The sequence below is a fragment of the Triturus cristatus genome, chromosome 8 (genome assembly GCF_964204655.1).
Source record: "Triturus cristatus chromosome 8, aTriCri1.1, whole genome shotgun sequence".
In the NCBI taxonomy this organism is placed as follows: Eukaryota; Metazoa; Chordata; class Amphibia; order Caudata; family Salamandridae; genus Triturus; species Triturus cristatus.
Window position 1 is genome coordinate 735,574,170 of NC_140591.1, and position 25,108 is coordinate 735,599,277.

At 41.6% G+C, this 25,108-nt stretch overlaps 11 non-coding genes across 11 annotated transcripts; all 11 read left to right on the forward strand.

The window, feature by feature from the left end:
* The first annotated feature begins 1,647 nt into the window (after positions 1-1,647).
* On the forward strand, positions 1,648-1,719 carry TRNAP-UGG (transfer RNA proline (anticodon UGG)). The gene has a single exon. It is a non-coding gene; the product is annotated as a tRNA-Pro (tRNA).
* A 272-nt stretch (positions 1,720-1,991) lies between these two features.
* Positions 1,992-2,064, forward strand: TRNAV-CAC (transfer RNA valine (anticodon CAC)). The gene has a single exon. It is a non-coding gene; the product is annotated as a tRNA-Val (tRNA).
* A 4,376-nt stretch (positions 2,065-6,440) lies between these two features.
* Positions 6,441-6,512, forward strand: TRNAP-UGG (transfer RNA proline (anticodon UGG)). The gene has a single exon. It is a non-coding gene; the product is annotated as a tRNA-Pro (tRNA).
* Positions 6,513-6,784: 272 nt separating this feature from the next.
* Positions 6,785-6,857, forward strand: TRNAV-CAC (transfer RNA valine (anticodon CAC)). The gene has a single exon. It is a non-coding gene; the product is annotated as a tRNA-Val (tRNA).
* A 1,970-nt stretch (positions 6,858-8,827) lies between these two features.
* Positions 8,828-8,899, forward strand: TRNAP-UGG (transfer RNA proline (anticodon UGG)). The gene has a single exon. It is a non-coding gene; the product is annotated as a tRNA-Pro (tRNA).
* A 2,325-nt stretch (positions 8,900-11,224) lies between these two features.
* Positions 11,225-11,296, forward strand: TRNAP-UGG (transfer RNA proline (anticodon UGG)). The gene has a single exon. It is a non-coding gene; the product is annotated as a tRNA-Pro (tRNA).
* A 272-nt stretch (positions 11,297-11,568) lies between these two features.
* Positions 11,569-11,641, forward strand: TRNAV-CAC (transfer RNA valine (anticodon CAC)). The gene has a single exon. It is a non-coding gene; the product is annotated as a tRNA-Val (tRNA).
* Positions 11,642-16,017: 4,376 nt separating this feature from the next.
* On the forward strand, positions 16,018-16,089 carry TRNAP-UGG (transfer RNA proline (anticodon UGG)). Its single transcript has one exon. It is a non-coding gene; the product is annotated as a tRNA-Pro (tRNA).
* A 272-nt stretch (positions 16,090-16,361) lies between these two features.
* On the forward strand, positions 16,362-16,434 carry TRNAV-CAC (transfer RNA valine (anticodon CAC)). Its single transcript has one exon. It is a non-coding gene; the product is annotated as a tRNA-Val (tRNA).
* A 4,378-nt stretch (positions 16,435-20,812) lies between these two features.
* On the forward strand, positions 20,813-20,884 carry TRNAP-UGG (transfer RNA proline (anticodon UGG)). The gene has a single exon. It is a non-coding gene; the product is annotated as a tRNA-Pro (tRNA).
* Positions 20,885-21,156: 272 nt separating this feature from the next.
* On the forward strand, positions 21,157-21,229 carry TRNAV-CAC (transfer RNA valine (anticodon CAC)). Its single transcript has one exon. It is a non-coding gene; the product is annotated as a tRNA-Val (tRNA).
* The last annotated feature ends 3,879 nt before the right edge of the window (positions 21,230-25,108 follow it).

Below are 25,108 nucleotides of genomic sequence, written 5' to 3' on the forward strand. Positions count from 1 at the left end.
TTCTCACCTTTACGTTTAATGTCAGAATCATTTATTTCCAGTTGGTGGTGTAAGAATGTTTGCAACAGTATGGCGATTTTTCCTAGCCATGCATGAATGAAAGCATATCACTCGCCTTTAGGTGTTTTTCTAATACATTGATATTTGCATCTTCCTTCCTAGCCTGCATGTTTGACTATCTTACAGGCTGCATGTAATAAGTATCACATCAGGGCCCTTCTTCTACTCAATTCACAACTGTTCTATCACGACATAGATAAGAAAGCTGCATCTGCTTTTGTTGTGTAGTGGTAATCAGGTTTACCTGACGTGTGAAAGCCCCATGCTTTGAAAGTACACAGTAACAAAGAAACCGATGACTTTTATAATAAGGTGTCATGTGTGTCTCTTACTTTGCACAAAAAGTGCCAGAGATGACTTCATTTGCAGTCACTTGAAAAGTAGGGATTCTCCAATAAATGGTAAATGGTTGAAACAAATCTGAAGAAATGCATGACATACCTGTGTGTGTGTGTGTATGCATGTATGTATATATAGGGAGAGAGAGAGCGTCAATATAAACAGACTTTATTTCAATCAAGCTGTCTTTTCTATCCTTCAGGAGCAGAATGTTCTGATCATCAGCGCTCCAGAATGTAGTGTTTTCTTGGCAAGCATCACATATTGTGATGTGTTAGCTAAAAGTTCCATATCCTAGAGACTGATATATTCCTCTGTACTTGTACCTTGGGGATTCATCAAAACCTGGCATCATAAGCAGCTTTCTACTGCCACAGACTGGACAGCGAAACAATTTAAAATATCCCAGAAAAAGAAAATAAGCATGCTTAATCAGAGCTTTCTGGACAGGAAGGACATTTGAGCAAGTGAGGAATAAGCACTGCTTTTGTTAATTTGCATAGGCAGAATAGAGACTTCTGGGAAAAGGCCGAAATTACAGTCACAGAAAATGGCTGCATCTATAGAGAACGCTAAGAAGTGTTGGCAGCTTTTCCTCTGACCCTGGCCACTTTTACAAGCAATCCTATGATAGTCAGCAGGACCCACCCTAAAAAGGAAGGGGCATCCACTTGGACCCTTTCCACCTTTTCTAAATCTCGCCTGATCGAGCCTGATTGAGCACTGATTGAGCAGATAAGCACATGTCATTCTCATTTCAGAAAGGTATTGGTTAGCTTGCTGCTAGCAGCTCAGTTATGTTATGATGTTAGAGGCTATGCAAGGAATGCTTTAGTCCAGCGATATGCAGTTTTTAATGCGCCTTGCATTCAGCAGGAAGATCTTTAGCTTGAATCTGTGGCCTAGGTATTCACCTTGGTATTTCTTTTGGCACAAAGTGAAGGAGTATTTAAGAGAAAATGCACAATGTGTTTCTTATGTTGTTATGAACAACTTGTTACTCTTTCTCATTAAGCTTCAGCCACTGAAGAAATATATAAATAAGGGCTGACTTCCTGTAAGACGTGTCCAAAGCTGGGACGGAATAAAAGGAGACACTTGTAAATGATAGTGCTATCGTTTGAGAAAGGGTAAGTTGAGACTGACTTTCATGCGTATTCACAGACCAAGCATCATAAAGATACCAGCATGATCTTCATTGCGGGCTTAGAGCCGGTATTAGCTTTTGAGAGGTAAGAGAATTTTGAGGGCTCGTTGGTCTAGGGGTATGATTCTCGCTTTGGGTGCGAGAGGTCCCGGGTTCAAATCCCGGACGAGCCCTTTTCTTGGTACTCTTTTCAAGTTGTTTTGAAGTTTGCGTTTCAAAACCAACATCAATTTTTTCTTTGCAGTAGTGGATAATTCTTTGCTAGAGTCTCATGCTTCAGCCCTGCCCAGTCTGAGCTAATACCAAACATCTGGTCTTGCATGGCATGTACGAGCGTTCAGCTAGGGATGTCGGGCAGGTTGCATGAAAGAAATCTAAAGCCAGAGGCCCATGGAATAGCCAGTTCGGAGCAGTTTCATTACAGAAAAATCAACTGTAGGTATCTGTTTCTGTAGTGTAGTGGTTATCACGTTCGCCTCACACGCGAAAGGTCCCCGGTTCGAAACCGGGCAGAAACAGTTGTTATATTGTGTTGGCTACAATGTTGATAGGTGCCGTTTTGCCATGGAATTGTCCAAGCCCTGAAGATTATTTCATGCAATCTCGTTCCAAGAAAGGGAATTCTCTCAAAACACTAAAGTAATCGGCGTGTGGATGTATCTGTTGGTTCTCAGACCTTGCTTTCAAAAGAGCCCTGCAATCGGTTCACTGCTCACCTAGAACAAGCATTAACATGGAGAATTGTTGGCACCAACAGGAATCTTATTTTAGTGGAGTGTTTCTGGCTTTGAGTGCAGAGGCCCTCGGCTCAATTCCAAGATGATCCTTCTCAGGGTGATGATACAAATGCATTGTCACCTTTACGTTTAATGTCAGAATCATTTATTTCCAGTTGGTGGTGTAAGAATGTTTGCAACAGTATGGCGATTTTTCCTAGCCATGCATGAATGAAAGCATATCACTCGCCTTTAGGTGTTTTTCTAATACATTGATATTTGCATCTTCCTTCCTAGCCTGCATGTTTGACTATCTTACAGGCTGCATGTAATAAGTATCACATCAGGGCCCTTCTTCTACTCAATTCACAACTGTTCTATCACGACATAGATAAGAAAGCTGCATCTGCTTTTGTTGTGTAGTGGTAATCAGGTTTACCTGACGTGTGAAAGCCCCATGCTTTGAAAGTACACAGTAACAAAGAAACCGATGACTTTTATAAAAAGGTGTCATGTGTGTCTCTTACTTTGCACAAAAAGTGCCAGAGATGACTTCATTTGCAGTCACTTGAAAAGTAGGGATTCTCCAATAAATGGTAAATGGTTGAAACAAATCTGAAGAAATGCATGACATACCTGTGTGTGTGTGTGTACGCATGTATGTATATATAGGGAGAGAGAGAGCGTCAATATAAACAGACTTTATTTCAATCAAGCTGTCTTTTCTATCCTTCAGGAGCAGAATGTTCTGATCATCAGCGCTCCAGAATGTAGTGTTTTCTTGGCAAGCATCACATATTGTGATGTGTTAGCTAAAAGTTCCATATCCTAGAGACTGATATATTCCTCTGTACTTGTACCTTGGGGATTCATCAAAACCTGGCATCATAAGCAGCTTTCTACTGCCACAGACTGGACAGCGAAACAATTTAAAATATCCCAGAAAAAGAAAATAAGCATGCTTAATCAGAGCTTTCTGGACAGGAAGGACATTTGAGCAAGTGAGGAATAAGCACTGCTTTTGTTAATTTGCATAGGCAGAATAGAGACTTCTGGGAAAAGGCCGAAATTACAGTCACAGAAAATGGCTGCATCTATAGAGAACGCTAAGAAGTGTTGGCAGCTTTTCCTCTGACCCTGGCCACTTTTACAAGCAATCCTATGATAGTCAGCAGGACCCACCCTAAAAAGGAAGGGGCATCCACTTGGACCCTTTCCACCTTTTCTAAATCTCGCCTGATCGAGCCAATTGAGCACTGATTGAGCAGATAAGCACATGTCATTCTCATTTCAGAAAGGTATTGGTTAGCTTGCTGCTAGCAGCTCAGTTATGTTATGATGTTAGAGGCTATGCAAGGAATGCTTTAGTCCAGCGATATGCAGTTTTTATTGTGCCTTGCCTTCACCAGGAAGATCTTTAGCTTGAATCTGTGGCCTAGGTATTCACCTTGGTATTTCTTTTGGCACAAAGTGAAGGAGTATTTGAGAGAAAATGCACAATGTGTTTCTTATGTTGTTATGAACAACTTGTTACTCTTTCTCATTAAGCTTCAGCCACTGCAGAAATATATAAATAAGGGCTGACTTCCTGTAAGACGTGTCCAAAGCTGGGACGGAATAAAAGGAGACACTTGTAAATGATAGTGCTATCGTTTGAGAAAGGGTAAGTTGAGACTGACTTTCATGCGTATTCACAGACCAAGCATCATAAAGATACCAGCATGATCTTCATTGCGGGCTTAGAGCCGGTATTAGCTTTTGAGAGGTAAGAGAATTTTGAGGGCTCGTTGGTCTAGGGGTATGATTCTCGCTTTGGGTGCGAGAGGTCCCGGGTTCAAATCCCGGACAAGCCCTTTTCTTGGTACTCTTTTCAAGTTGTTTTGAAGTTTGCGTTTCAAAACCAACATCAATTTTTTCTTTGCAGTAGTGGATAATTCTTTGCTAGAGTCTCATGCTTCAGCCCTGCCCAGTCTGAGCTAATACCAAACATCTGGTCTTGCATGGCATGTACGAGCGTTCAGCTAGGGATGTCGGGCAGGTTGCATGAAAGAAATCTAAAGCCAGAGGCCCATGGAATAGCCAGTTCGGAGCAGTTTCATTACAGAAAAATCAACTGTAGGTATCTGTTTCTGTAGTGTAGTGGTTATCAAGTTCGCCTCACACGCGAAAGGTCCCCGGTTCGAAACCGGGCAGAAACAGTTGTTATATTGTGTTGGCTACAATGTTGATAGGTGCCGTTTTGCCATGGAATTGTCCAAGCCCTGAAGATTATTTCATGCAATCTCGTTCCAAGAAAGGGAATTCTCTCAAAACACTAAAGTAATCGGCGTGTGGATGTATCTGTTGGTTCTCAGACCTTGCTTTCAAAAGAGCCCTGTAATCGGTTCACTGCTCACCTAGAACAAGCATTAACATGGAGAATTGTTGGCACCAACAGGAATCTTATTTTAGTGGAGTGTTTCTGGCTTTGAGTGCAGAGGCCCTCGGCTCAATTCCAAGATGATCCTTCTCAAGGTGATGATACAAATGCATTCTCACCTTTACGTTTAATGTCAGAATCATTTATTTCCAGTTGGTGGTGTAAGAATGTTTGCAACAGTATGGCGATTTTTCCTAGCCATGCATGAATGAAAGCATATCACTCGCCTTTAGGTGTTTTTCTAATACATTGATATTTGCATCTTCCTTCCTAGCCTGCATGTTTGACTATCTTACAGGCTGCATGTAATAAGTATCACATCAGGGCCCTTCTTCTACTCAATTCACAACTGTTCTATCACGACATAGATAAGAAAGCTGCATCTGCTTTTGTTGTGTAGTGGTAATCAGGTTTACCTGACGTGTGAAAGCCCCATGCTTTGAAAGTACACAGTAACAAAGAAACCGATGACTTTTATAATAAGGTGTCATGTGTGTCTCTTACTTTGCACAAAAAGTGCCAGAGATGACTTCATTTGCAGTCACTTGAAAAGTAGGGATTCTCCAATAAATGGTAAATGGTTGAAACAAATCTGAAGAAATGCATGACATACCTGTGTGTGTGTGTGTATGCATGTATGTATATATAGGGAGAGAGAGAGCGTCAATATAAACAGACTTTATTTCAATCAAGCTGTCTTTTCTATCCTTCAGGAGCAGAATGTTCTGATCATCAGCGCTCCAGAATGTAGTGTTTTCTTGGCAAGCATCACATATTGTGATGTGTTAGCTAAAAGTTCCATATCCTAGAGACTGATATATTCCTCTGTACTTGTACCTTGGGGATTCATCAAAACCTGGCATCATAAGCAGCTTTCTACTGCCACAGACTGGACAGCGAAACAATTTAAAATATCCCAGAAAAAGAAAATAAGCATGCTTAATCAGAGCTTTCTGGACAGGAAGGACATTTGAGCAAGTGAGGAATAAGCACTGCTTTTGTTAATTTGCATAGGCAGAATAGAGACTTCTGGGAAAAGGCCGAAATTACAGTCACAGAAAATGGCTGCATCTATAGAGAACGCTAAGAAGTGTTGGCAGCTTTTCCTCTGACCCTGGCCACTTTTACAAGCAATCCTATGATAGTCAGCAGGACCCACCCTAAAAAGGAAGGGGCATCCACTTGGACCCTTTCCACCTTTTCTAAATCTCGACTGATCGAGCCTGATTGAGCACTGATTGAGCAGATAAGCACATGTCATTCTCATTTCAGAAAGGTATTGGTTAGCTTGCTGCTAGCAGCTCAGTTATGTTATGATGTTAGAGGCTATGCAAGGAATGCTTTAGTCCAGCGATATGCAGTTTTTAATGCGCCTTGCATTCAGCAGGAAGATCTTTAGCTTGAATCTGTGGCCTAGGTATTCACCTTGGTATTTCTTTTGGCACAAAGTGAAGGAGTATTTAAGAGAAAATGCACAATGTGTTTCTTATGTTGTTATGAACAACTTGTTACTCTTTCTCATTAAGCTTCAGCCACTGAAGAAATATATAAATAAGGGCTGACTTCCTGTAAGACGTGTCCAAAGCTGGGACGGAATAAAAGGAGACACTTGTAAATGATAGTGCTATCGTTTGAGAAAGGGTAAGTTGAGACTGACTTTCATGCGTATTCACAGACCAAGCATCATAAAGATACCAGCATGATCTTCATTGCGGGCTTAGAGCCGGTATTAGCTTTTGAGAGGTAAGAGGATTTTGAGGGCTCGTTGGTCTAGGGGTATGATTCTCGCTTTGGGTGCGAGAGGTCCCGGGTTCAAATCCCGGACGAGCCCTTTTCTTGGTACTCTTTTCAAGTTGTTTTGAAGTTTGCGTTTCAAAACCAACATCAATTTTTTCTTTGCAGTAGTGGATAATTCTTTGCTAGAGTCTCATGCTTCAGCCCTGCCCAGTCTGAGCTAATACCAAACATCTGGTCTTGCATGGCATGTACGAGCGTTCAGCTAGGGATGTCGGGCAGGTTGCATGAAAGAAATCTAAAGCCAGAGGCCCATGGAATAGCCAGTTCGGAGCAGTTTCATTACAGAAAAATCAACTGTAGGTATCTGTTTCTGTAGTGTAGTGGTTATCACGTTCGCCTCACACGCGAAAGGTCCCCGGTTCGAAACCGGGCAGAAACAGTTGTTATATTGTGTTGGCTACAATGTTGATAGGTGCCGTTTTGCCATGGAATTGTCCAAGCCCTGAAGATTATTTCATGCAATCTCGTTCCAAGAAAGGGAATTCTCTCAAAACACTAAAGTAATCGGCGTGTGGATGTATCTGTTGGTTCTCAGACCTTGCTTTCAAAAGAGCCCTGCAATCGGTTCACTGCTCACCTAGAACAAGCATTAACATGGAGAATTGTTGGCACCAACAGGAATCTTATTTTAGTGGAGTGTTTCTGGCTTTGAGTGCAGAGGCCCTCGGCTCAATTCCAAGATGATCCTTCTCAGGGTGATGATACAAATGCATTGTCACCTTTACGTTTAATGTCAGAATCATTTATTTCCAGTTGGTGGTGTAAGAATGTTTGCAACAGTATGGCGATTTTTCCTAGCCATGCATGAATGAAAGCATATCACTCGCCTTTAGGTGTTTTTCTAATACATTGATATTTGCATCTTCCTTCCTAGCCTGCATGTTTGACTATCTTACAGGCTGCATGTAATAAGTATCACATCAGGGCCCTTCTTCTACTCAATTCACAACTGTTCTATCACGACATAGATAAGAAAGCTGCATCTGCTTTTGTTGTGTAGTGGTAATCAGGTTTACCTGATGTGTGAAAGCCCCATGCTTTGAAAGTACACAGTAACAAAGAAACCGATGACTTTTATAAAAAGGTGTCATGTGTGTCTCTTACTTTGCACAAAAAGTGCCAGAGATGACTTCATTTGCAGTCACTTGAAAAGTAGGGATTCTCCAATAAATGGTAAATGGTTGAAACAAATCTGAAGAAATGCATGACATACCTGTGTGTGTGTGTGTACGCATGTATGTATATATAGGGAGAGAGAGAGCGTCAATATAAACAGACTTTATTTCAATCAAGCTGTCTTTTCTATCCTTCAGGAGCAGAATGTTCTGATCCTCAGCGCTCCAGAATGTAGTGTTTTCTTGGCAAGCATCACATATTGTGATGTGTTAGCTAAAAGTTCCATATCCTAGAGACTGATATATTCCTCTGTACTTGTACCTTGGGGATTCATCAAAACCTGGCATCATAAGCAGCTTTCTACTGCCACAGACTGGACAGCGAAACAATTTAAAATATCCCAGAAAAAGAAAATAAGCATGCTTAATCAGAGCTTTCTGGACAGGAAGGACCTTTGAGCAAGTGAGGAATAAGCACTGCTTTTGTTAATTTGCATAGGCAGGATAGAGACTTCTGGGAAAAGGCCGAAATTACAGTCACAGAAAATGGCTGCATCTATAGAGAACGCTAAGAAGTGTTGGCAGCTTTTCCTCTGACCCTGACCACTTTTACAAGCAATCCTATGATAGTCAGCAGGACCCACCCTAAAAAGGAAGGGGCATCCACTTGGACCCTTTCCACCTTTTCTAAATCTCGCCTGATTGAGCACTGATTGAGCAGATAAGCACATGTCATTCTCATTTCAGAAAGGTATTGGTTAGCTTGCTGCTAGCAGCTCAGTTATGTTATGATGTTAGAGGCTATGCAAGGAATGCTTTAGTCCAGCGATATGCAGTTTTTATTGCGCCTTGCCTTCACCAGGAAGATCTTTAGCTTGAATCTGTGGCCTAGGTATTCACCTTGGTATTTCTTTTGGCACAAAGTGAAGGAGTATTTGAGAGAAAATGCACAATGTGTTTCTTATGTTGTTATGAACAACTTGTTACTCTTTCTCATTAAGCTTCAGCCACTGCAGAAATATATAAATAAGGGCTGACTTCCTGTAAGACGTGTCCAAAGCTGGGACGGAATAAAAGGAGACACTTGTAAATGATAGTGCTATCGTTTGAGAAAGGGTAAGTTGAGACTGACTTTCATGCGTATTCACAGACCAAGCATCATAAAGATACCAGCATGATCTTCATTGCGGGCTTAGAGCCGGTATTAGCTTTTGAGAGGTAAGAGGATTTTGAGGGCTCGTTGGTCTAGGGGTATGATTCTCGCTTTGGGTGCGAGAGGTCCCGGGTTCAAATCCCGGACGAGCCCTTTTCTTGGTACTCTTTTCAAGTTGTTTTGAAGTTTGCGTTTCAAAACCAACATCAATTTTTTCTTTGCAGTAGTGGATAATTCTTTGCTAGAGTCTAATGCTTCAGCCCTGCCCAGTCTGAGCTAATACCAAACATCTGGTCTTGCATGGCATGTACGAGCGTTCAGCTAGGGATGTCGGGCAGGTTGCATGAAAGAAATCTAAAGCCAGAGGCCCATGGAATAGCCAGTTCGGAGCAGTTTCATTACAGAAAAATCAACTGTAGGTATCTGTTTCTGTAGTGTAGTGGTTATCAAGTTCGCCTCACACGCGAAAGGTCCCCGGTTCGAAACCGGGCAGAAACAGTTGTTATATTGTGTTGGCTACAATGTTGATAGGTGCCGTTTTGCCATGGAATTGTCCAAGCCCTGAAGATTATTTCATGCAATCTCGTTCCAAGAATGGGAATTCTCTCAAAACACTAAAGTAATCGGCGTGTGGATGTATCTGTTGGTTCTCAGACCTTGCTTTCAAAAGAGCCCTGCAATCGGTTCACTGCTCACCTAGAACAAGCATTAACATGGAGAATTGTTGGCACCAACAGGAATCTTATTTTAGTGGAGTGTTTCTGGCTTTGAGTGCAGAGGCCCTCGGCTCAATTCCAAGATGATCCTTCTCAAGGTGATGATACAAATGCATTCTCACCTTTACGTTTAATGTCAGAATCATTTATTTCCAGTTGGTGGTGTAAGAATGTTTGCAACAGTATGGCGATTTTTCCTAGCCATGCATGAATGAAAGCATATCACTCGCCTTTAGGTGTTTTTCTAATACATTGATATTTGCATCTTCCTTCCTAGCCTGCATGTTTGACTATCTTACAGGCTGCATGTAATAAGTATCACATCAGGGCCCTTCTTCTACTCAATTCACAACTGTTCTATCACGACATAGATAAGAAAGCTGCATCTGCTTTTGTTGTGTAGTGGTAATCAGGTTTACCTGACGTGTGAAAGCCCCATGCTTTGAAAGTACACAGTAACAAAGAAACCGATGACTTTTATAATAAGGTGTCATGTGTGTCTCTTACTTTGCACAAAAAGTGCCAGAGATGACTTCATTTGCAGTCACTTGAAAAGTAGGGATTCTCCAATAAATGGTAAATGGTTGAAACAAATCTGAAGAAATGCATGACATACCTGTGTGTGTGTGTGTATGCATGTATGTATATATAGGGAGAGAGAGAGCGTCAATATAAACAGACTTTATTTCAATCAAGCTGTCTTTTCTATCCTTCAGGAGCAGAATGTTCTGATCATCAGCGCTCCAGAATGTAGTGTTTTCTTGGCAAGCATCACATATTGTGATGTGTTAGCTAAAAGTTCCATATCCTAGAGACTGATATATTCCTCTGTACTTGTACCTTGGGGATTCATCAAAACCTGGCATCATAAGCAGCTTTCTACTGCCACAGACTGGACAGCGAAACAATTTAAAATATCCCAGAAAAAGAAAATAAGCATGCTTAATCAGAGCTTTCTGGACAGGAAGGACATTTGAGCAAGTGAGGAATAAGCACTGCTTTTGTTAATTTGCATAGGCAGAATAGAGACTTCTGGGAAAAGGCCGAAATTACAGTCACAGAAAATGGCTGCATCTATAGAGAACGCTAAGAAGTGTTGGCAGCTTTTCCTCTGACCCTGGCCACTTTTACAAGCAATCCTATGATAGTCAGCAGGACCCACCCTAAAAAGGAAGGGGCATCCACTTGGACCCTTTCCACCTTTTCTAAATCTCGACTGATCGAGCCTGATTGAGCACTGATTGAGCAGATAAGCACATGTCATTCTCATTTCAGAAAGGTATTGGTTAGCTTGCTGCTAGCAGCTCAGTTATGTTATGATGTTAGAGGCTATGCAAGGAATGCTTTAGTCCAGCGATATGCAGTTTTTAATGCGCCTTGCATTCAGCAGGAAGATCTTTAGCTTGAATCTGTGGCCTAGGTATTCACCTTGGTATTTCTTTTGGCACAAAGTGAAGGAGTATTTAAGAGAAAATGCACAATGTGTTTCTTATGTTGTTATGAACAACTTGTTACTCTTTCTCATTAAGCTTCAGCCACTGAAGAAATATATAAATAAGGGCTGACTTCCTGTAAGACGTGTCCAAAGCTGGGACGGAATAAAAGGAGACACTTGTAAATGATAGTGCTATCGTTTGAGAAAGGGTAAGTTGAGACTGACTTTCATGCGTATTCACAGACCAAGCATCATAAAGATACCAGCATGATCTTCATTGCGGGCTTAGAGCCGGTATTAGCTTTTGAGAGGTAAGAGGATTTTGAGGGCTCGTTGGTCTAGGGGTATGATTCTCGCTTTGGGTGCGAGAGGTCCCGGGTTCAAATCCCGGACGAGCCCTTTTCTTGGTACTCTTTTCAAGTTGTTTTGAAGTTTGCGTTTCAAAACCAACATCAATTTTTTCTTTGCAGTAGTGGATAATTCTTTGCTAGAGTCTCATGCTTCAGCCCTGCCCAGTCTGAGCTAATACCAAACATCTGGTCTTGCATGGCATGTACGAGCGTTCAGCTAGGGATGTCGGGCAGGTTGCATGAAAGAAATCTAAAGCCAGAGGCCCATGGAATAGCCAGTTCGGAGCAGTTTCATTACAGAAAAATCAACTGTAGGTATCTGTTTCTGTAGTGTAGTGGTTATCACGTTCGCCTCACACGCGAAAGGTCCCCGGTTCGAAACCGGGCAGAAACAGTTGTTATATTGTGTTGGCTACAATGTTGATAGGTGCCGTTTTGCCATGGAATTGTCCAAGCCCTGAAGATTATTTCATGCAATCTCGTTCCAAGAAAGGGAATTCTCTCAAAACACTAAAGTAATCGGCGTGTGGATGTATCTGTTGGTTCTCAGACCTTGCTTTCAAAAGAGCCCTGCAATCGGTTCACTGCTCACCTAGAACAAGCATTAACATGGAGAATTGTTGGCACCAACAGGAATCTTATTTTAGTGGAGTGTTTCTGGCTTTGAGTGCAGAGGCCCTCGGCTCAATTCCAAGATGATCCTTCTCAAGGTGATGATACAAATGCATTGTCACCTTTACGTTTAATGTCAGAATCATTTATTTCCAGTTGGTGGTGTAAGAATGTTTGCAACAGTATGGCGATTTTTCCTAGCCATGCATGAATGAAAGCATATCACTCGCCTTTAGGTGTTTTTCTAATACATTGATATTTGCATCTTCCTTCTTAGCCTGCATGTTTGACTATCTTACAGGCTGCATGTAATAAGTATCACATCAGGGCCCTTCTTCTACTCAATTCACAACTGTTCTATCACGACATAGATAAGAAAGCTGCATCTGCTTTTGTTGTGTAGTGGTAATCAGGTTTACCTGACGTGTGAAAGCCCCATGCTTTGAAAGTACACAGTAACAAAGAAACCGATGACTTTTATAAAAAGGTGTCATGTGTGTCTCTTACTTTGCACAAAAAGTGCCAGAGATGACTTCATTTGCAGTCACTTGAAAAGTAGGGATTCTCCAATAAATGGTAAATGGTTGAAACAAATCTGAAGAAATGCATGACATACCTGTGTGTGTGTGTGTACGCATGTATGTATATATAGGGAGAGAGAGAGCGTCAATATAAACAGACTTTATTTCAATCAAGCTGTCTTTTCTATCCTTCAGGAGCAGAATGTTCTGATCATCAGCGCTCCAGAATGTAGTGTTTTCTTGGCAAGCATCACATATTGTGATGTGTTAGCTAAAAGTTCCATATCCTAGAGACTGATATATTCCTCTGTACTTGTACCTTGGGGATTCATCAAAACCTGGCATCATAAGCAGCTTTCTACTGCCACAGACTGGACAGCGAAACAATTTAAAATATCCCAGAAAAAGAAAATAAGCATGCTTAATCAGAGCTTTCTGGACAGGAAGGACATTTGAGCAAGTGAGGAATAAGCACTGCTTTTGTTAATTTGCATAGGCAGAATAGAGACTTCTGGGAAAAGGCCGAAATTACAGTCACAGAAAATGGCTGCATCTATAGAGAACGCTAAGAAGTGTTGGCAGCTTTTCCTCTGACCCTGGCCACTTTTACAAGCAATCCTATGATAGTCAGCAGGACCCACCCTAAAAAGGAAGGGGCATCCACTTGGACCCTTTCCACCTTTTCTAAATCTCGCCTGATCGAGCCAATTGAGCACTGATTGAGCAGATAAGCACATGTCATTCTCATTTCAGAAAGGTATTGGTTAGCTTGCTGCTAGCAGCTCAGTTATGTTATGATGTTAGAGGCTATGCAAGGAATGCTTTAGTCCAGCGATATGCAGTTTTTATTGCGCCTTGCCTTCACCAGGAAGATCTTTAGCTTGAATCTGTGGCCTAGGTATTCACCTTGGTATTTCTTTTGGCACAAAGTGAAGGAGTATTTGAGAGAAAATGCACAATGTGTTTCTTATGTTGTTATGAACAACTTGTTACTCTTTCTCATTAAGCTTCAGCCACTGCAGAAATATATAAATAAGGGCTGACTTCCTGTAAGACGTGTCCAAAGCTGGGACGGAATAAAAGGAGACACTTGTAAATGATAGTGCTATCGTTTGAGAAAGGGTAAGTTGAGACTGACTTTCATGCGTATTCACAGACCAAGCATCATAAAGATACCAGCATGATCTTCATTGCGGGCTTAGAGCCGGTATTAGCTTTTGAGAGGTAAGAGAATTTTGAGGGCTCGTTGGTCTAGGGGTATGATTCTCGCTTTGGGTGCGAGAGGTCCCGGGTTCAAATCCCGGACAAGCCCTTTTCTTGGTACTCTTTTCAAGTTGTTTTGAAGTTTGCGTTTCAAAACCAACATCAATTTTTTCTTTGCAGTAGTGGATAATTCTTTGCTAGAGTCTCATGCTTCAGCCCTGCCCAGTCTGAGCTAATACCAAACATCTGGTCTTGCATGGCATGTACGAGCGTTCAGCTAGGGATGTCGGGCAGGTTGCATGAAAGAAATCTAAAGCCAGAGGCCCATGGAATAGCCAGTTCGGAGCAGTTTCATTACAGAAAAATCAACTGTAGGTATCTGTTTCTGTAGTGTAGTGGTTATCAAGTTCGCCTCACACGCGAAAGGTCCCCGGTTCGAAACCGGGCAGAAACAGTTGTTATATTGTGTTGGCTACAATGTTGATAGGTGCCGTTTTGCCATGGAATTGTCCAAGCCCTGAAGATTATTTCATGCAATCTCGTTCCAAGAAAGGGAATTCTCTCAAAACACTAAAGTAATCGGCGTGTGGATGTATCTGTTGGTTCTCAGACCTTGCTTTCAAAAGAGCCCTGTAATCGGTTCACTGCTCACCTAGAACAAGCATTAACATGGAGAATTGTTGGCACCAACAGGAATCTTATTTTAGTGGAGTGTTTCTGGCTTTGAGTGCAGAGGCCCTCGGCTCAATTCCAAGATGATCCTTCTCAAGGTGATGATACAAATGCATTCTCACCTTTACGTTTAATGTCAGAATCATTTATTTCCAGTTGGTGGTGTAAGAATGTTTGCAACAGTATGGCGATTTTTCCTAGCCATGCATGAATGAAAGCATATCACTCGCCTTTAGGTGTTTTTCTAATACATTGATATTTGCATCTTCCTTCCTAGCCTGCATGTTTGACTATCTTACAGGCTGCATGTAATAAGTATCACATCAGGGCCCTTCTTCTACTCAATTCACAACTGTTCTATCACGACATAGATAAGAAAGCTGCATCTGCTTTTGTTGTGTAGTGGTAATCAGGTTTACCTGACGTGTGAAAGCCCCATGCTTTGAAAGTACACAGTAACAAAGAAACCGATGACTTTTATAATAAGGTGTCATGTGTGTCTCTTACTTTGCACAAAAAGTGCCAGAGATGACTTCATTTGCAGTCACTTGAAAAGTAGGGATTCTCCAATAAATGGTAAATGGTTGAAACAAATCTGAAGAAATGCATGACATACCTGTGTGTGTGTGTGTATGCATGTATGTATATATAGGGAGAGAGAGAGCGTCAATATAAACAGACTTTATTTCAATCAAGCTGTCTTTTCTATCCTTCAGGAGCAGAATGTTCTGATCATCAGCGCTCCAGAATGTAGTGTTTTCTTGGCAAGCATCACATATTGTGATGTGTTAGCTAAAAGTTCCATATCCTAGAGACTGATATATTCCTCTGTACTTGTACCTTGGGGATTCATCAAAACCTGGCATCATAAGCAGCTTTCTACTGCCACAGACTGGACAGCGAAACAATTTAAAATATCCCAGAAAAAGAAAATAAGCATGCTTAATCAGAGCTTTCTGGACAGGAAGGACATTTGAGCAAGTGAGGAATAAGCACTGCTTTTGTTAATTTGCATAGGCAGAATAGAGACTTCTGGGAAAAGGCCGAAATTACAGTCACAGAAAATGGCTGCATCTATAGAGAACGCTAAGAAGTGTTGGCAGCTTTTCCTCTGACCCTGGCCACTTTTACAAGCAATCCTATGATAGTCAGCAGGACCCACCCTAAAAAGGAAGGGGCATCCACTTGGACCCTTTCCACCTTTTCTAAATCTCGACTGATCGAGCCTGATTGAGCACTGATTGAGCAGATAAGCACATGTCATTCTCATTTCAGAAAGGTATTGGTTAGCTTGCTGCTAGCAGCTCAGTTATGTTATGATGTTAGAGGCTATGCAAGGAATGCTTTAGTCCAGCGATATGCAGTTTTTAATGCGCCTTGCATTCAGCAGGAAGATCTTTAGCTTGAATCTGTGGCCTAGGTATTCACCTTGGTATTTCTTTTGGCACAAAGTGAAGGAGTATTTAAGAGAAAATGCACAATGTGTTTCTTATGTTGTTATGAACAACTTGTTACTCTTTCTCATTAAGCTTCAGCCACTGAAGAAATATATAAATAAGGGCTGACTTCCTGTAAGACGTGTCCAAAGCTGGGACGGAATAAAAGGAGACACTTGTAAATGATAGTGCTATCGTTTGAGAAAGGGTAAGTTGAGACTGACTTTCATGCGTATTCACAGACCAAGCATCATAAAGATACCAGCATGATCTTCATTGCGGGCTTAGAGCCGGTATTAGCTTTTGAGAGGTAAGAGGATTTTGAGGGCTCGTTGGTCTAGGGGTATGATTCTCGCTTTGGGTGCGAGAGGTCCCGGGTTCAAATCCCGGACGAGCCCTTTTCTTGGTACTCTTTTCAAGTTGTTTTGAAGTTTGCGTTTCAAAACCAACATCAATTTTTTCTTTGCAGTAGTGGATAATTCTTTGCTAGAGTCTCATGCTTCAGCCCTGCCCAGTCTGAGCTAATACCAAACATCTGGTCTTGCATGGCATGTACGAGCGTTCAGCTAGGGATGTCGGGCAGGTTGCATGAAAGAAATCTAAAGCCAGAGGCCCATGGAATAGCCAGTTCGGAGCAGTTTCATTACAGAAAAATCAACTGTAGGTATCTGTTTCTGTAGTGTAGTGGTTATCACGTTCGCCTCACACGCGAAAGGTCCCCGGTTCGAAACCGGGCAGAAACAGTTGTTATATTGTGTTGGCTACAATGTTGATAGTTGCCGTTTTGCCATGGAATTGTCCAAGCCCTGAAGATTATTTCATGCAATCTCGTTCCAAGAAAGGGAATTCTCTCAAAACACTAAAGTAATCGGCGTGTGGATGTATCTGTTGGTTCTCAGACCTTGCTTTCAAAAGAGCCCTGCAATCGGTTCACTGCTCACCTAGAACAAGCATTAACATGGAGAATTGTTGGCACCAACAGGAATCTTATTTTAGTGGAGTGTTTCTGGCTTTGAGTGCAGAGGCCCTCGGCTCAATTCCAAGATGATCCTTCTCAGGGTGATGATACAAATGCATTGTCACCTTTACGTTTAATGTCAGAATCATTTATTTCCAGTTGGTGGTGTAAGAATGTTTGCAACAGTATGGCGATTTTTCCTAGCCATGCATGAATGAAAGCATATCACTCGCCTTTAGGTGTTTTTCTAATACATTGATATTTGCATCTTCCTTCCTAGCCTGCATGTTTGACTATCTTACAGGCTGCATGTAATAAGTATCACATCAGGGCCCTTCTTCTACTCAATTCACAACTGTTCTATCACGACATAGATAAGAAAGCTGCATCTGCTTTTGTTGTGTAGTGGTAATCAGGTTTACCTGACGTGTGAAAGCCCCATGCTTTGAAAGTACACAGTAACAAAGAAACCGATGACTTTTATAAAAAGGTGTCATGTGTGTCTCTTACTTTGCACAAAAAGTGCCAGAGATGACTTCATTTGCAGTCACTTGAAAAGTAGGGATTCTCCAATAAATGGTAAATGGTTGAAACAAATCTGAAGAAATGCATGACATACCTGTGTGTGTGTGTGTATGCATGTATGTATATATAGGGAGAGAGAGAGCGTCAATATAAACAGACTTTATTTCAATCAAGCTGTCTTTTCTATCCTTCAGGAGCAGAATGTTCTGATCATCAGCGCTCCAGAATGTAGTGTTTTCTTGGCAAGCATCACATATTGTGATGTGTTAGCTAAAAGTTCCATATCCTAGAGACTGATATATTCCTCTGTACTTGTACCTTGGGGATTCATCAAAACCTGGCATCATAAGCAGCTTTCTACTGCCACAGACTGGACAGCGAAACAATTTAAAATATCCCAGAAAAAGAAAATAAGCATGCTTAATCAGAGCTTTCTGGACAGGAAGGACATTTGAGCAAGTGAGGAATAAGCACTGCTTTTGTTAATTTGCATAGGCAGAATAGAGACTTCTGGGAAAAGGCCGAAATTACAGTCACAGAAAATGGCTGCATCTATAGAGAACGCTAAGAAGTGTTGGCAGCTTTTCCTCTGACCCTGGCCACTTTTACAAGCAATCCTATGATAGTCAGCAGGACCCACCCTAAAAAGGAAGGGGCATCCACTTGGACCCTTTCCACCTTTTCTAAATCTCGCCTGATCGAGCCAATTGAGCACTGATTGAGCAGATAAGCACATGTCATTCTCATTTCAGAAAGGTATTGGTTAGCTTGCTGCTAGCAGCTCAGTTATGTTATGATGTTAGAGGCTATGCAAGGAATGCTTTAGTCCAGCGATATGCAGTTTTTATTGCGCCTTGCCTTCACCAGGAAGATCTTTAGCTTGAATCTGTGGCCTAGGTATTCACCTTGGTATTTCTTTTGGCACAAAGTGAAGGAGTATTTGAGAGAAAATGCACAATGTGTTTCTTATGTTGTTATGAACAACTTGTTACTCTTTCTCATTAAGCTTCAGCCACTGCAGAAATATATAAATAAGGGCTGACTTCCTGTAAGACGTGTCCAAAGCTGGGACGGAATAAAAGGAGACACTTGTAAATGATAGTGCTATCGTTTGAGAAAGGGTAAGTTGAGACTGACTTTCATGCGTATTCACAGACCAAGCATCATAAAGATACCAGCATGATCTTCATTGCGGGCTTAGAGCCGGTATTAGCTTTTGAGAGGTAAGAGAATTTTGAGGGCTCGTTGGTCTAGGGGTATGATTCTCGCTTTGGGTGCGAGAGGTCCCGGGTTCAAATCCCGGACAAGCCCTTTTCTTGGTACTCTTTTCAAGTTGTTTTGAAGTTTGCGTTTCAAAACCAACATCAATTTTTTCTTTGCAGTAGTGGATAATTCTTTGCTAGAGTCTCATGCTTCAGCCCTGCCCAGTCTGAGCTAATACCAAACATCTGGTCTTGCATGGCATGTACGAGCGTTCAGCTAGGGATGTCGGGCAGGTTGCATGAAAGAAATCTAAAGCCAGAGGCCCATGGAATAGCCAGTTCGGAGCAGTTTCATTACAGAAAAATCAACTGTAGGTATCTGTTTCTGTAGTGTAGTGGTTATCAAGTTCGCCTCACACGCGAAAGGTCCCCGGTTCGAAACCGGGCAGAAACAGTTGTTATATTGTGTTGGCTACAATGTTGATAGGTGCCGTTTTGCCATGGAATTGTCCAAGCCCTGAAGATTATTTCATGCAATCTCGTTCCAAGAAAGGGAATTCTCTCAAAACACTAAAGTAATCGGCGTGTGGATGTATCTGTTGGTTCTCAGACCTTGCTTTCAAAAGAGCCCTGTAATCGGTTCACTGCTCACCTAGAACAAGCATTAACATGGAGAATTGTTGGCACCAACAGGAATCTTATTTTAGTGGAGTGTTTCTGGCTTTGAGTGCAGAGGCCCTCGGCTCAATTCCAAGATGATCCTTCTCAAGGTGATGATACAAATGCATTCTCACCTTTACGTTTAATGTCAGAATCATTTATTTCCAGTTGGTGGTGTAAGAATGTTTGCAACAGTATGGCGATTTTTCCTAGCCATGCATGAATGAAAGCATATCACTCGCCTTTAGGTGTTTTTCTAATACATTGATATTTGCATCTTCCTTCCTAGCCTGCATGTTTGACTATCTTACAGGCTGCATGTAATAAGTATCACATCAGGGCCCTTCTTCTACTCAATTCACAACTGTTCTATCACGACATAGATAAGAAAGCTGCATCTGCTTTTGTTGTGTAGTGGTAATCAGGTTTACCTGACGTGTGAAAGCCCCATGCTTTGAAAGTACACAGTAACAAAGAAACCGATGACTTTTATAATAAGGTGTCATGTGTGTCTCTTACTTTGCACAAAAAGTGCCAGAGATGACTTCATTTGCAGTCACTTGAAAAGTAGGGATTCTCCAATAAATGGTAAATGGTTGAAACAAATCTGAAGAAATGCATGACATACCTGTGTGTGTGTGTGTGTATGCATGTATGTATATATAGGGAGAGAGAGAGCGTCAATATAAACAGACTTTATTTCAATCAAGCTGTCTTTTCTATCCTTCAGGAGCAGAATGTTCTGATCATCAGCGCTCCAGAATGTAGTGTTTTCTTGGCAAGCATCACATATTGTGATGTGTTAGCTAAAAGTTCCATATCCTAGAGACTGATATATTCCTCTGTACTTGTACCTTGGGGATTCATCAAAACCTGGCATCATAAGCAGCTTTCTACTGCCACAGACTGGACAGCGAAACAATTTAAAATATCCCAGAAAAAGAAAATAAGCATGCTTAATCAGAGCTTTCTGGACAGGAAGGACATTTGAGCAAGTGAGGAATAAGCACTGCTTTTGTTAATTTGCATAGGCAGAATAGAGACTTCTGGGAAAAGGCCGAAATTACAGTCACAGAAAATGGCTGCATCTATAGAGAACGCTAAGAAGTGTTGGCAGCTTTTCCTCTGACCCTGGCCACTTTTACAAGCAATCCTATGATAGTCAGCAGGACCCACCCTAAAAAGGAAGGGGCATCCACTTGGACCCTTTCCACCTTTTCTAAATCTCGCCTGATCGAGCCTGATTGAGCACTGATTGAGCAGATAAGCACATGTCATTCTCATTTCAGAAAGGTATTGGTTAGCTTGCTGCTAGCAGCTCAGTTATGTTATGATGTTAGAGGCTATGCAAGGAATGCTTTAGTCCAGCGATATGCAGTTTTTAATGCGCCTTGCATTCAGCAGGAAGATCTTTAGCTTGAATCTGTGGCCTAGGTATTCACCTTGGTATTTCTTTTGGCACAAAGTGAAGGAGTATTTAAGAGAAAATGCACAATGTGTTTCTTATGTTGTTATGAACAACTTGTTACTCTTTCTCATTAAGCTTCAGCCACTGAAGAAATATATAAATAAGGGCTGACTTCCTGTAAGACGTGTCCAAAGCTGGGACGGAATAAAAGGAGACACTTGTAAATGATAGTGCTATCGTTTGAGAAAGGGTAAGTTGAGACTGACTTTCATGCGTATTCACAGACCAAGCATCATAAAGATACCAGCATGATCTTCATTGCGGGCTTAGAGCCGGTATTAGCTTTTGAGAGGTAAGAGGATTTTGAGGGCTCGTTGGTCTAGGGGTATGATTCTCGCTTTGGGTGCGAGAGGTCCCGGGTTCAAATCCCGGACGAGCCCTTTTCTTGGTACTCTTTTCAAGTTGTTTTGAAGTTTGCGTTTCAAAACCAACATCAATTTTTTCTTTGCAGTAGTGGATAATTCTTTGCTAGAGTCTCATGCTTCAGCCCTGCCCAGTCTGAGCTAATACCAAACATCTGGTCTTGCATGGCATGTACGAGCGTTCAGCTAGGGATGTCGGGCAGGTTGCATGAAAGAAATCTAAAGCCAGAGGCCCATGGAATAGCCAGTTCGGAGCAGTTTCATTACAGAAAAATCAACTGTAGGTATCTGTTTCTGTAGTGTAGTGGTTATCACGTTCGCCTCACACGCGAAAGGTCCCCGGTTCGAAACCGGGCAGAAACAGTTGTTATATTGTGTTGGCTACAATGTTGATAGGTGCCGTTTTGCCATGGAATTGTCCAAGCCCTGAAGATTATTTCATGCAATCTCGTTCCAAGAAAGGGAATTCTCTCAAAACACTAAAGTAATCGGCGTGTGGATGTATCTGTTGGTTCTCAGACCTTGCTTTCAAAAGAGCCCTGCAATCGGTTCACTGCTCACCTAGAACAAGCATTAACATGGAGAATTGTTGGCACCAACAGGAATCTTATTTTAGTGGAGTGTTTCTGGCTTTGAGTGCAGAGGCCCTCGGCTCAATTCCAAGATGATCCTTCTCAGGGTGATGATACAAATGCATTGTCACCTTTACGTTTAATGTCAGAATCATTTATTTCCAGTTGGTGGTGTAAGAATGTTTGCAACAGTATGGCGATTTTTCCTAGCCATGCATGAATGAAAGCATATCACTCGCCTTTAGGTGTTTTTCTAATACATTGATATTTGCATCTTCCTTCCTAGCCTGCATGTTTGACTATCTTACAGGCTGCATGTAATAAGTATCACATCAGGGCCCTTCTTCTACTCAATTCACAACTGTTCTATCACGACATAGATAAGAAAGCTGCATCTGCTTTTGTTGTGTAGTGGTAATCAGGTTTACCTGACGTGTGAAAGCCCCATGCTTTGAAAGTACACAGTAACAAAGAAACCGATGACTTTTATAAAAAGGTGTCATGTGTGTCTCTTACTTTGCACAAAAAGTGCCAGAGATGACTTCATTTGCAGTCACTTGAAAAGTAGGGATTCTCCAATAAATGGTAAATGGTTGAAACAAATCTGAAGAAATGCATGACATACCTGTGTGTGTGTGTGTATGCATGTATGTATATATAGGGAGAGAGAGAGCGTCAATATAAACAGACTTTATTTCAATCAAGCTGTCTTTTCTATCCTTCAGGAGCAGAATGTTCTGATCATCAGCGCTCCAGAATGTAGTGTTTTCTTGGCAAGCATCACATATTGTGATGTGTTAGCTAAAAGTTCCATATCCTAGAGACTGATATATTCCTCTGTACTTGTACCTTGGGGATTCATCAAAACCTGGCATCATAAGCAGCTTTCTACTGCCACAGACTGGACAGCGAAACAATTTAAAATATCCCAGAAAAAGAAAATAAGCATGCTTAATCAGAGCTTTCTGGACAGGAAGGACATTTGAGCAAGTGAGGAATAAGCACTGCTTTTGTTAATTTGCATAGGCAGAATAGAGACTTCTGGGAAAAGGCCGAAATTACAGTCACAGAAAATGGCTGCATCTATAGAGAAAGCTAAGAAGTGTTGGCAGCTTTTCCTCTGACCCTGGCCACTTTTACAAGCAATCCTATGATAGTCAGCAGGACCCACCCTAAAAAGGAAGGGGCATCCACTTGGACCCTTTCCACCTTTTCTAAATCTCGCCTGATCGAGCCTGATTGAGCACTGATTGAGCAGATAAGCACATGTCATTCTCATTTCAGAAAGGTATTGGTTAGCTTGCTGCTAGCAGCTCAGTTATGTTATGATGTTAGAGGCTATGCAAGGAATGCTTTAGTCCAGCGATATGCAGTTTTTATTGCGCCTTGCCTTCACCAGGAAGATCTTTAGCTTGAATCTGTGGCCTAGGTATTCACCTTGGTATTTCTTTTGGCACAAAGTGAAGGAGTATTTGAGAGAAAATGCACAATGTGTTTCTTATGTTGTTATGAACAACTTGTTACTCTTTCTCATTAAGCTTCAGCCACTGCAGAAATATATAAATAAGGGCCGACTTCCTGTAAGACGTGTCCAAAGCTGGGACGGAATAAAAGGAGACACTTGTAAATGATAGTGCTATCGTTTGAGAAAGGGTAAGTTGAGACTGACTTTCATGCGTATTCACAGACCAAGCATCATAAAGATACCAGCATGATCTTCATTGCGGGCTTAGAGCCGGTATTAGCTTTTGAGAGGTAAGAGAATTTTGAGGGCTCGTTGGTCTAGGGGTATGATTCTCGCTTTGGGTGCGAGAGGTCCCGGGTTCAAATCCCGGACAAGCCCTTTTCTTGGTACTCTTTTCAAGTTGTTTTGAAGTTTGCGTTTCAAAACCAACATCAATTTTTTCTTTGCAGTAGTGGATAATTCTTTGCTAGAGTCTCATGCTTCAGCCCTGCCCAGTCTGAGCTAATACCAAACATCTGGTCTTGCATGGCATGTACGAGCGTTCAGCTAGGGATGTCGGGCAGGTTGCATGAAAGAAATCTAAAGCCAGAGGCCCATGGAATAGCCAGTTCGGAGCAGTTTCATTACAGAAAAATCAACTGTAGGTATCTGTTTCTGTAGTGTAGTGGTTATCAAGTTCGCCTCACACGCGAAAGGTCCCCGGTTCGAAACCGGGCAGAAACAGTTGTTATATTGTGTTGGCTACAATGTTGATAGGTGCCGTTTTGCCATGGAATTGTCCAAGCCCTGAAGATTATTTCATGCAATCTCGTTCCAAGAAAGGGAATTCTCTCAAAACACTAAAGTAATCGGCGTGTGGATGTATCTGTTGGTTCTCAGACCTTGCTTTCAAAAGAGCCCTGTAATCGGTTCACTGCTCACCTAGAACAAGCATTAACATGGAGAATTGTTGGCACCAACAGGAATCTTATTTTAGTGGAGTGTTTCTGGCTTTGAGTGCAGAGGCCCTCGGCTCAATTCCAAGATGATCCTTCTCAAGGTGATGATACAAATGCATTCTCACCTTTACGTTTAATGTCAGAATCATTTATTTCCAGTTGGTGGTGTAAGAATGTTTGCAACAGTATGGCGATTTTTCCTAGCCATGCATGAATGAAAGCATATCACTCGCCTTTAGGTGTTTTTCTAATACATTGATATTTGCATCTTCCTTCCTAGCCTGCATGTTTGACTATCTTACAGGCTGCATGTAATAAGTATCACATCAGGGCCCTTCTTCTACTCAATTCACAACTGTTCTATCACGACATAGATAAGAAAGCTGCATCTGCTTTTGTTGTGTAGTGGTAATCAGGTTTACCTGACGTGTGAAAGCCCCATGCTTTGAAAGTACACAGTAACAAAGAAACCGATGACTTTTATAAAAAGGTGTCATGTGTGTCTCTTACTTTGCACAAAAAGTGCCAGAGATGACTTCATTTGCAGTCACTTGAAAAGTAGGGATTCTCCAATAAATGGTAAATGGTTGAAACAAATCTGAAGAAATGCATGACATACCTGTGTGTGTGTGTGTATGCATGTATGTATATATAGGGAGAGAGAGAGCGTCAATATAAACAGACTTTATTTCAATCAAGCTGTCTTTTCTATCCTTCAGGAGCAGAATGTTCTGATCATCAGCGCTCCAGAATGTAGTGTTTTCTTGGCAAGCATCACATATTGTGATGTGTTAGCTAAAAGTTCCATATCCTAGAGACTGATATATTCCTCTGTACTTGTACCTTGGGGATTCATCAAAACCTGGCATCATAAGCAGCTTTCTACTGCCACAGACTGGACAGCGAAACAATTTAAAATATCCCAGAAAAAGAAAATAAGCATGCTTAATCAGAGCTTTCTGGACAGGAAGGACATTTGAGCAAGTGAGGAATAAGCACTGCTTTTGTTAATTTGCATAGGCAGAATAGAGACTTCTGGGAAAAGGCCGAAATTACAGTCACAGAAAATGGCTGCATCTATAGAGAACGCTAAGAAGTGTTGGCAGCTTTTCCTCTGACCCTGGCCACTTTTACAAGCAATCCTATGATAGTCAGCAGGACCCACCCTAAAAAGGAAGGGGCATCCACTTGGACCCTTTCCACCTTTTCTAAATCTCGCCTGATCGAGCCAATTGAGCACTGATTGAGCAGATAAGCACATGTCATT